This window comes from Cupressus sempervirens, chromosome 5, assembly GCF_028749045.1.
Source record: "Cupressus sempervirens isolate cs-2001-9-10 chromosome 5, ASM2874904v1, whole genome shotgun sequence".
Classification (NCBI taxonomy): domain Eukaryota; kingdom Viridiplantae; phylum Streptophyta; class Pinopsida; order Cupressales; family Cupressaceae; genus Cupressus; species Cupressus sempervirens.
This window is the reverse complement of record NC_143122.1, coordinates 709368185-709381029: the sequence shown is the minus strand read 5'-3', so window position 1 is coordinate 709381029 and position 12845 is coordinate 709368185.

The window sequence follows — 12845 nt, the reverse complement described above, 5'->3', positions numbered from 1 at the left end:
TTGAAAGTATGGGATATCACAGTACAAGACTTGGGCCTAAAGAAAATGGTATCATAAAGCCCATTGAAGCTACTAGTTTTCCTCAAGGAAAGGGATTAGGCTCCATTAAACATAAGGTCACATTTACAAACAACTATTGTACTCTTGAAATTGACTCTAAGACTGAAGAGGAGGAATTCTTTTAAATACCCTTATAATACATTAAAGATGACCTAGATAACTATTTCATGCCATCACCATAGTTGACTTTTGAATCATTAGCCTCCCACTCACAAATCCTAACATGATTGAGTGGAACCTTCAAGACTCACATTAACCTTTTGATACTTGTAAAAAAGAGGAGGTAGTGATGACCCTCTTTGGCCTAAGGAATCTTAAAGATTACAAGCACGAGATTGAATACAAAGACAAAGCCTACTTTGGTAGCCAAGTTAACACTTTTAGTCAAAAAAAAGTTTAATTTTTTTTTTTTAAAGTTATAAAAAATTCTCTAATGAAAATACTTCAAGGGTACTTTGGATGAAGAAAAACACAAAATAAAGGATGCATCTTCTGGTGAAAATTGCCCCACGTTGCTAGAGAGGGAGAGATTGACATGTCATTCATGAAAATGCCACCAAAAAAGTACTATATTTTAATCAAAGACACTATTGAATTTAATCTAGTTACAACAAAACATCCTCAAATCCCTTATATTGTTGCTACTTTGAATGAACAAGAATGAGAAGAGATGACTAAAATCCTAGAGAAAGGTAAAATCAACTTTGTATATACCTACAAAGACATATCTAGCTTAGACACAAATATGGTTATACATAATCTAGTAGTTGATCCAAAGGCTAAATGTGTTAAATAGAAATTATGCAAGATACACCCAAGGTCACAATCTTGGAAAATAAAAAAGTTTAGACGATGTTAGAAGCAAAGTTCATCAAATCTATTGATTATCCCAAATGGTTTTCCAACATTATACCCATAGGTAAAGCTACTAGGGGAATATGCATCTATTTAGATTTTTGATACCTTAATCTTGCATGTCCCAAGGATGATTTTCCACTACCCAACAGAGACATCATAGTGGATCTGATAGTAGGACATGAAATGTTATCTCTAATGGATGGATTTTTAGGCTATAATAAAATCATAATTATAGATGAAAATTAATAGAAAATTACATAATTTATGACCCCTTGGGGAACATTATATTGTCGAGTCATGCCATTTGGCCTCAAGAATATTGATACTGCCTATCAATGCGTGATGACTACAATTTTCCACGATCGTCTACATGTAATAATGGAGGACTATGTTGATGGTATACTTGGACAAGCAAGGACATGAGAGTCACATATCTTACCGTGATATTTGATAGATTAGAGAAATAAAAAGTGTGAATTCATCCCAAATAGTGTGTCTTTGATGTACAATAAGGAAAATTGTTAGCTTATATAGTATAAGGAAGAGGAATTGAGGTAGATCCCCAAAAAGTGAAAGTTATCTTGGATATTCCTCCTACCACATTGAAACAACTTTTTAGTTTACAAGGAAGGACACATCTATCAGAAGATTTGTATCTTGTCTAGTACATAAGATCCACCCCTAGGTATCTGGGCCCGGCTACGGTGCAACATATTTGCACCACCGAAAGTCGTGCCCAAACCTACCCGTGCCCGACTACACTGTTCAAAGAATCATTGGTGATGGGACGTTGGTGACAGGACTCCCTTCAAATCTGTGCTGCAGCCACGTAAGAGTTAAGCAATATTAATAAAGTTTACTCCCTTCAAATTCGTGAAGCAGCCACGTTGGAGTTGGGAAATATTAATAAAGTTCATTATGCATTTTATCACATAAGATTTTTTTTCTCAATTTTTCAATTTAGAAAAGAATGTCAGGTTTGTGATTAAAACAAATATCACGATATAAAGAAAGCTTTAAATTACATTGTATTTTAAATTGTAACTGTTATTATTATTAATGTAGAAGAGTTATTAATGTAAAAGTGTTAGATTTTTTTAGCTTAATTAATTGACAATTTTATATTATTATTAAAAATTATAATTTTAAAAATTAAATTTTTAAAAATAAAAAAAATGGATCTCATTTTTTCCTAATATGTAATATTGTAATATTTTAATTCAAAATTATTTAAATTTATTTTAAATTTATTGTAATATATTTTTATTTCTATTCATAAATAATTTATAATAGACTTTATTATTGAATTTTTTACTTGTATTTTAATAATTATACAACCAATATTAATAAATTTGGTAAAAAATAAAAATTATTAATATTTACTCATAATTTTTTTACTTGTCATTGCTATATTTTTATAAAGTAGAAAGAAAAATTCTCAAATTTTATATATTTTTATAATTATTAAAATAAATTTTCAAAAATCTAAATCATAATCTTTCTTAAAAATAGTAATAGTCAATATTAACTTAATTTTATAATAATATTACTATGAAAATTCATTACTTATAACTTTAATTAAGTATATTCTTTAAAAAAATATTATTTTATTTTTAGATTTAAGGTAAATAGATAAATTTAAGTTATTTAATTAATTATTATTAGATTAGAATAATATAGGCCTAAATCATGGTAGTGAATTATTTCATAGAATGTATACTCAAGTTGAGCCATTAATAATTTAATAACAAGATTAGTATGATCAATAATTATAAGATGTTAAAAAAATAATGTAAGATTTATTTATGAATTTAAATTAACAAACAAGTAATATGCTTCTTTTGTCTTTGATGTGATTTTAGTTGACTTAGGGTAAATTAGTTATACGATATAGAAATAAATTAAGTTAGAATTCAAGTGTATGTAAATTTGAATTTAGATGTGATATTATTTAAAGTGAAATTTGTTATTTAATGTAGTGTTAAATTTTTCTTAATGTAAAACATTTTCAATTCTTTATTACTTATATAATATTAGACTATAGAGAAATTCATACAGTAAAGTGTAAATGATATTGCTATTTTTATATTATTTTATAATAATCATTTATAAAATATAAGTTAATATTGACTATTACTATTTTTAAGAAAGATTATGATTTAGATTTTTGAAAATTTATTTTAATAATTATAAAAATATATAAAATTTGAGAATTTTTCTTTCTACTTTATAAAAATATAGCAATGACAAGTAAAAAAATTATGAGTAAATATTAATAATTTTTATTTTTTACCAAATTTATTAATATTGGTTGTATAATTATTAAAATACAAGTAAAAAATTCAATAATAAAGTCTATTATAAATTATTTATGAATAGAAATAAAAATATATTACAATAAATTTAAAATAAATTTAAATAATTTTGAATTAAAATATTACAATATTACATATTAGGAAAAAATGAGATCCATTTTTTTTAATTTTAAAAATTTAATTTTTAAAATTATAATTTTTAATAATAATATAAAATTGTCAATTAATTAAGCTAAAAAAATCTAACACTTTTACATTAATAACTCTTCTACATTAATAATAATAACAGTTACAATTTAAAATACAATGTAATTTAAAGCTTTCTTTATATCGTGATATTTGTTTTAATCACAAACCTGGCATTCTTTTCTAAATTGAAAAATTGAGAAAAAAAATCTTATGTGATAAAATGCATAATGAACTTTATTAATATTTCCCAACTCCAACGTGGCTGCTTCACGGATTTGAAGGGAGTAAACTTTATTAATATTGCTTAACTCTTATGTGGCTGCAGCACAGATTTGAAGGGAGTCCTGTCACCAACGTCCCATCACCAATGATTCTTTGAACAGTGTAGTCGGGCACGGGTAGGTTTGGGCACGGCTTTCGGTGGTGCAAATATGTTGCACCGTAGCCGGTGCCGGGTATCTATAGGATCATGGTGTGCCAAAAAGTGGAGATGTGAAAAAAATAGAATTTGAAAACATCTAAAAGCAATTCAAAATCTGCTTTGATTTTTTTCGACCCATCCTAATACCAAAGCTAAAAATTTAGGACTAAGCCTTATCAAGTATTCGATATGAAATCAGATACTCGAAACCTGTAACATTGATTTTAAAATAAAATAGAGAGCTCTTTTCACATTACATTTTTTTGTTTGAGAGTTGAACTCTATTCGGGTATCGAATTTTGAAATGGGTATATGATAAGGGTAATTTTTTTTTTATGTTTTGAATGAATATTATTATAAATTAGTTATTTTTATTTGAATTTGTTAAAAAATAGTTTTTTTTAATAGAAAATTGTTGAAATTAGGTTGCTTTTAATAAAAATTATGTTTTCAAATTAATAGGTATGGCTAACCCAAATGATGATACTAAGGCAAGAAATAATGTTCCTTGTAACCTATTAAAATATAGGATCTCTGATATTAAAACAATTACAAATAAGTGCTTTAAATTTCTGAATTGAAAGAACAAAATGACTTTACTTATCTTCTTTGTGATTGCAATAGGTTCTTTAAATTCTTCCTTCCTCAACATTGATAGCTTTTACTAGATCACTATAAGACAAGTATTGTGAATGATAATAGCAATAATATTATGACAGTTCTGCAGGTACTTGAATGTCTTATTGTATATATTTTCACTATAGGTTAGCGATCTTAAATATATACATGAAGAAGTGGTCATGACTTCGAAGAGTCATGCCCTTACGTAGCCCAAAGGCCACGTAGGGACATGCCTCTTTAGAGGCATGTTAACTACGTAACTGTTGATAACACTGAGCTTATATTGCAATATAAATCGCATGCTTATAATGGGATTAGTTACGGGTTGAAGACCCGATATAAGAAGCATGCTTAACACCTTGACAATGTCATTAGTTAGGAATAACAAAAGTCATTATAATTTCTAGTTATAGGTAACATGAAACCCAACAATGATATCTGTTATGTATTATGAAAAATTCGACAGTAAAGTTTGTCATGTGTAACATGAAGGTTCACCACTCAAGTTGATCAACCATAATGCATATTTATACTGTCATAAATAATATACATACATAATAGAGGTGTATGTATATGCACATGTATGCATACATTATTATGAATACATGTATGTATAGATATGCCTCTGTCATGTATATCAGACAGTGATGTATGCATACTTCTTAGCAATACAAGACAGGTATTAGAGTTAGAATGTCAAATGCTTATATCTCTGAAATGATAACATCATAGAAGATTCAGATTTCCTTCTCCTAATGCTAAAACATCAACATAACCCTCCACCAAATGATCCAGTGCCCCCTCAAACCTATCCACCAAATGATCCCTACCCCCTCAAAACCCTCCTCGAATTGAAGATTTGATATTTGAAAATCTTGTCAAATTGAGGGTTTTGCAAACCACATATAATACTATACCCACATTGGCTTTGATGTTATCCATGTTAAACACCATAGTGGATAATATTGAAACACTTACCAATGAACAAAATGTTGCTTTTCATTGGCGTGAACAAATGCATGCCATGTTTAATGATGGGTTAGACTATGATAAGGTTGTGGCCCTAAATATAACTAAAGATAATATGATTAGCATATTTGTGGACCCAAAAATTGGTAAACAAGTAGAACACTCAAATCCAAAACTATCAATTAAATGGTGCACAAATGAGGCTATGCATGCAAACTTTTGGGATCATTGGTGGATGGTTTTTGACATCCCTCCACACAGCAATTTAGAGGTGCCATTTTATTTCATTAAAAAATTGTATGCTGAATTTTTGTTGGGCCTCAAGGTGAACTATTGGAGCATGAAGCCCAACATGGGTGTAGGAGGAGGATCTCCTCATGATAGACCCTTTTCCTAGCAGAAGAAATTTGGCACTTTTGTCTCCCCTACTGATGTCCCAGGCTAGGTCAATGTTGATGGTGGTGGTGCGAGTTCATCATCGGCAAGCTCATCACATGTTTGTGTGCCCCATACTTGCATAACATGCAAGAATATTTGTCTAGGTTCCATAGGTGATCTTTCTGAGTATCAATTTGTATTTGAGGATACATCAGATGCATGTACATAGGCTACAAACCCTGACATGAGAGAGGAGGGGCATGTAGAGGCATGGAGTCCTTCTATGTCGGTACATGTATACATTTTTTTTTTACGACATATGTGATTTAAAGTTAATCTTTATAATAGAGTAATTTTAATTTTTAACTCATACTGACTTATACATTTATGTCATCTTCATTGGTGTTTAGTTGATAACTGAGGAGGAGCTCAAACAGGTTGATAATGTCACACTCTTGGCTATTTCATTTGGCCTTGAGACATCTATGGTAGATATTGATGCATTCTTGTAAAATATTTGTGGTAATGAAATTTAATTACATCCTTTATTGTATAGGGTGTAGCTATTGGTGATGAGTCTAGGCAGATTCCACGTCGAAGACTCTCTAGCATTTCCATTCATAGTAAGAGCCCCATCGTATGTATCAGTATCATTTATTTTTTATTTTCCTTATTTTCATAAATAAATTCAAAATTGATTTCTATGATATTAACAACTAGTATTTTGTATCTCATAGGAAACACCTAGTGCATAGGATGTTGGATGCTTGAGCTTTGTATCTTTTCTGATGCAACCATTCTATTTAGAGGAGGAGTTGACATAGGTAAGTTGTAGTTTGAATTCTTCATTATATGTTATAAATTTAGCATGATATGAATTAAAATGTTATAGTTTAAGCTGCATATTCATCTAACAAACATACTTGAACATACATAAGACACAATCAACAAGGTTCAAGCATTGTGGAGGACATATGAGAGGACTTCTGATCGACACAAGAGGTTGATGAGAGAGGTATTTATGATGAAGTTTTAATAATATAAATCTTCATTAAAAAAGGATGATTATGTATTTGAGTAATTTTATGTTAGATACATAGAATCATATAAATTTAGTAGTCTAACTTTGGGTTTTCCTTTTTCGTTTATATAGGAGGCATTTGATCCACCTAGTGTAGCAAAGAGGCTACATTTTGATCATCCACCAGTAGCCTAGGATAGTTTAGTTGTCATAGGATGCATCATGAGACATTTTGAGATGGCATATGCCACATTGTATACAGAAACATTGGTATTATACACATTCTAATGGATCTATGTATTATAAACATTATCTGGATCTATGTATTTTGATATATATTTGCATAATTTGTCTATGGATACATGAACTTTGATATATATTTGTGTAATTTGTCTATTGATATATGTAATTTGATAAATATTTTTGTCACTTATTTGCACAATGATATACATATTAATTTAGTATAGTATTATTCAATTTATCATGGATCATGTGTATTGTTCATGTTTATGGAATATAATTCATTTTGATCACGTTTGTTATATTTGATTCAAATGCAATAATTTGTGAATAAAATTTTAACAACCTTTATTATCAAATTTTGATGCAATTTTTAATTTGAAATGCTATCATATATGTTTAATTTGAAATAATCTCTACAATCCCTTAAGATGTCACTATGGTTCACCTGCCCAAATGCACTTAGAGCACCTTGGAAATGAGATAGGTTATTGTAGGCCTTAGCATGATCATCCTGAAGCATCCAACATTTTATTGATAATCCCCACGAGCTCTGAGTTATGACCCTTGGAGGATCAACCTCGAGATACACTTAAAGCACCTTAGAGACTCTTCGTTACAGGGTGGTCATGAAAAATGGAAGCTCTCCATAGCCAAAAAAGGGTATCACTAAGGTTCACCTGCCCATTTGGAGCTAATGGCACTAACGATTCAATGCCAAGATTAGTAGTTTCAAAGTTACAATGTGATGCACCTATGAATTGATGCACACTGTGAGTTTTGGCATCGAGCGAGATTATTGTGCCAAATCCAAACTAAATGTAATCTCTTAAAAAATTTATAGGTTATTATAGGCCTTGGCATGACTGTCCTGTAGCATTTGATGTTTCATCAATAGCCCCCATGAGCTCCGAATTATGATCGTTGGAAGATCGATCTTAAAATGCACTTAGAGCACCTTGAAGACTCTTTGGTAGGGGGTGTGATGTACTACAAGGCTTGCTCACACTGACTAGTCCTTCTTAGGACTTCCAAAGGTCAAATTCAAGACCTTTCTATTTTCTTATTGCTTCTTCCACTTTGGATCCAACTAAAATTCACCTCCTTCACCTTATTACATCAACATTACAAAGAAAAATGAGAACAAGTGCTATTATGAGACTTTACTACACATTCAGCTTACCAAGTCCACATGACATTTTGGAAATGCAAGAAAGATTCAAGGCTTCTATTAGCATCATGACATTGATATGTATGAGTTTGGATCAACCAACAACTCTACCATAACTAAAAATCAATCTCAAACAAATTTCAACTAGTTGTTGCTATTAGCACATAAAATCCACAGTCATAGCAAGGTTATTTCACACCTCACACTATTATCATGGCATGAGAGGATTCCAACACCTTGAGCATATGTCATTTGGAATTTTGCAACTCAAGAACAAGTTCCAAATGAAATTCTTACTGATTTTTTTCCAACATTTGTCATTAGTGTTGTTGCAAGCGCATTTCAAGAAGGCCAAAACAAGAAATTTAGCATGCCACAACTCCTAAAAATGCATATTTAATCTTTAAACTATCTAAAAATGTCCAAATTTTCATGATTCAACTTGAAACAATCTACCAAAAAAAGTTCTTGGAACCAAATGCACTAATAAATTGTTGCTACTACAAACCAAGAAAAGAGGGTTTTAACACTTGGAGATGTGTGTTGCTCACAAAAACCACATAAATAACCTTTAAAAAATTAGGGATATGAATACCCTCTTCAAAAATAGAGATGATTCCATCAATTTTAGGCCTCCACCATATACCAAACACCCAAAACACAAAAAGGCTAAACACCAAAGCTAGAAGGGGGTTTTGAACCCAGTTTTGAAAAATCTTGTATAAATTTATTTTTAGAGCACATAATCACCTCCAATTGCACCAAGAGTACTATAGTAACATTCCCTACCACTTCCCATACTTGGTTTCACATTTTTGATCACCCAACATGTGATATGTTGTTGGTTACAGCCATATTTCCACTAGCCAAGACACTTTTCTTGCCTAAGGCATCACCATAAAAATGGTTGCCTTCATTTTCTTGAGACCTACTTTTGGATAAATAATTTACAATGAGTAACCTCCCATTTCCCACGTTCTCAAGCCATTTCTATGGTGGGAAGAGGAGAAAAACTCCAAGAAACCAAAATGCTGCATTTTTTTAGCAAGAAACAAGTCTAAAACAAGAAATTTATGTACAAAACTTAGACAAACAAAAAAGCCTTGATTGAAGGATTATAAAAAAAGAAGAAAAATTAAGATAACTACTCCAATAAAAATATCCAAATTCTCAATCCAAAACAACACCAAAAACTTCCATTTACATAGTGGCTCCTATGCATTTCAATGCCCAACCCATACACTATATGACCCCAACACTTCCAAACCATGAAACTAATAAAGAATGGACTTATATAGGTGTTTCCAACCTTTTTTGGTTGTGCTCAAACCACTAATTAAATATTTTCTCTCATTTTCAACTTTGCAAGAAAAAGTTACAAAAGTTACTAAATTGCAATTTTGCAACTTTTGCAATTTTGAGCAATTTTCGCTATAACTTAAAATTATTAATTAGATGAGTTCAAAAAAAATGGATAAGTGGTCCTATTAGGTTTATTTAGAAATTCCAAGATGGTTTTTGACCCTTGTTCAACTTTTCTACCACTTTGGTCAACCTAACCCCTATTGAGCATCTTATAGGCATAACAGTAACTTAGGAGGAAAAACCCACTTAGCAACTAAGTTAACCTTACCTAAGGGCCTAATAGGTCTTATTAAACCACTAGTGATGTAGCTAGAATCACTACAAGACAAAATGACAAGAAATAAGTACTAGGTACAAACTAGCCTACCTAGGTGTTCTTGCACTAGGGTGGCTATGAACGATTAAGGCTCTCTGTGGCCAAAATAAGGGTGTCACTAAGGTTCACCCACCCATCCAGAGCTAATGAAACTAATGATTCAATGCCAAGATCATAGGTTTCAAAGTTATACTATGGTGCACCTATGACAAGTTTTGCATCGAGAAAGATCACTATGTCAAATCCAAATGGAATGTGATCTCTCAAAAATGAGATAGGTTATTTTAGGCCTCGACATGACCATGATGTAGCATTCAATGTTTCATCAATAGCCCTCAAAAGCTTTGAGTTACAACCCTTGGAAGATCAACCTCGATACACTTAGAGCACCTTGGAAACTCTTTGGTACAAGGTAGCCATTAATGATAGAGGCTCTCTACCACTGGAACAAGGATTTCACTAGGGTTCACCTACCCATATTGAGCTAATGATGTTGATGATTTGATGCCAAGATTAGTATTTTCAAAGTTATGTTGTGATGCACCCATGAACTGAGGCACACTATGAGTTTTGGCACCGAGGGAGATTGTTGTGCCAAATCCAAATATAATGTGATCTCTCAAAAATGAGATAGGTTATTTTAAGCCTCAAAATGATCATCCTATACCATTTGACATTTCATTGATAGCCCTCATGAGCTCTAAGTTATGACCCTTAGAAGATCGACATTGACACACACTTAGAACAACTTGGACACTCTTCGATATGAGGTGGTCACAGACAATGGATGCTCTATGTGGTCAAAAAAAGGGTGTTACTAGAGTTCACTTGCCCATTCAGAGCTAATGGTGCTAATGATTTGATGCTAGGCTTAGTGGTTTCAATGTTATGTTGTGATGCACCTATGACCTGAGGCACATTGTGAGTTTTGGCATCAAGAGAGATCATTGTGCTAAATCAAAATGAAATGTGATCTCTCAAAAATGAGATATATTATTTTATGCCTCGGGATAACCATTTTGCAGCATTTGACATTTCATCAATAGCCCTCATGAGCTCCAAGTTATGACCCTCATAAAATTGACCTTGACACAGACTTAGAGTACCTTGGAGACTCTTTGGTACGGGATGGCTACAAATGATGGAGGCTCTCTATGGATAAAACAAGGGTGTCACTAGGTTTCACCTGACCATCCAAAGCTAATGGTTCTGACAATTTGATGCCAAGATTAGTGGTTTCAAAGTTACGTTGTGATGCATCTATGAACTGAGGCACACTACAAGTTTTGGCGTCAAGCGATATCACTGTGCTGAATCCAAATGAAATGTGATCTCTTAGAAATGAGATAGTTTTTTTAGGCCTCAGCATGACCATCCTATAGCATTCAATGTTTCATCGATATCCCTCACAAGCTCTAAGTTACAACCTTTGAAAGATCAACCTTCACATGCACTTAGAGAACCTTGGAGACTCTTTGGTACAAGGTGGTTGCAAACGATGGAGGCTCTTTGTAGCTGTAACAAGGGTGTCACTAGGGTTAGTATTAAGTAAAAATATTATTTTTTACTTCTCAAGTTTTTGGCATTGGGCATAGTGCAAGTTTGGTGTAGTATGTATTAAAATTATCATTTTTTAGGTCCCTCTACATAAATTGCATTAAGTAAAATCATCTTTTTTTCTTACATTAAATCATCAATATTACATTTACAATATCTCAAGTGTTTCATCATTATTACATCAATACACAACTACCAAAAATCATAGTGTCAAAAATAGTAGTGTAAAAAATAAAATAGATTTTTCTTCATTCTGCTCCTTATTTAGTTTTTTATCTTCATGCATGGCTACTCTTCATGATGTACCAACATTCCAATATCATTAAAAAATATATAGTAGTAACTTTTTGTATTAAACAAGATAATCATCAATTCAATGAATCATTATGAACAAAATAACTTAAGAAGTAAATATACCTAGTCAAGTGTTCTAGTAGGGTCCTCTCTCTATTTTAGGGTCTCTAATAGGGCTTCATGATCAGCATTAGTAATAGCAAAAAGTTCTTTCACTTTAAGTCTTCCTTGATGCTTCAACAACTTTATATTTGTTGCTATAATAAGATGTGAATATATGAGAATTGTTTTTTGCTTCTGATAGTCTTTGAATGCAAGAATTCCATTCCTTCTAAGCATGTATGTCCACAGCCATGTTCCAGCAACAACCACTAAACCTGTAGGATATGTGAATCCATCATCATTTGTGATTGGTTTTGCAAGATTTTGTTTACCTCTTACACAACATGCTAACCAATAATCTAATTTCTCATCATTCCCCTATGGTACAACCAATGCAAAGACATGTCATGGCTAAAGAAGATCTGATAGATTACTATGCTCAAGTGAACTTTCCATGTCATCATCTCTGATAGAGGTTATGATAGAAAATGGAGTAAGATAATGTGGAGCCCATGTGTCCACCCAGTCACTTAACTCACAATTATACCAATCACACTAAAAACAACTACGACAAAAGCAAGCTAGATGTTGTGTCCAAATAATCCATGTACTAGAATCAAATCTCTCGAATGAATGCATATTTGATGAGTCTCTCATTGTAGCACAATCTGATCTATCACCTATGGATCCTTCATCAACAAACCAAAAGAACCTATGCACTACTGAATCAAGAGTCCCCCCCTACAATAATGCTAAACTACACCAATCAAAAATGTTATGAGCATCAAGAAGCTCTACTCATGAAATCTTCAATTACTCCTTAATTAGAGCTCTCTTCACACATGCCCCTGCTCCATCATGTTCCCCTTTCCCATGGTGGCACTTAAAAAAACTACAAATATGAGGCACCCCCCTCTCTATGTGCATTGTACACAACCAATAAAACATGCGAGCATTCTTGAATTGAC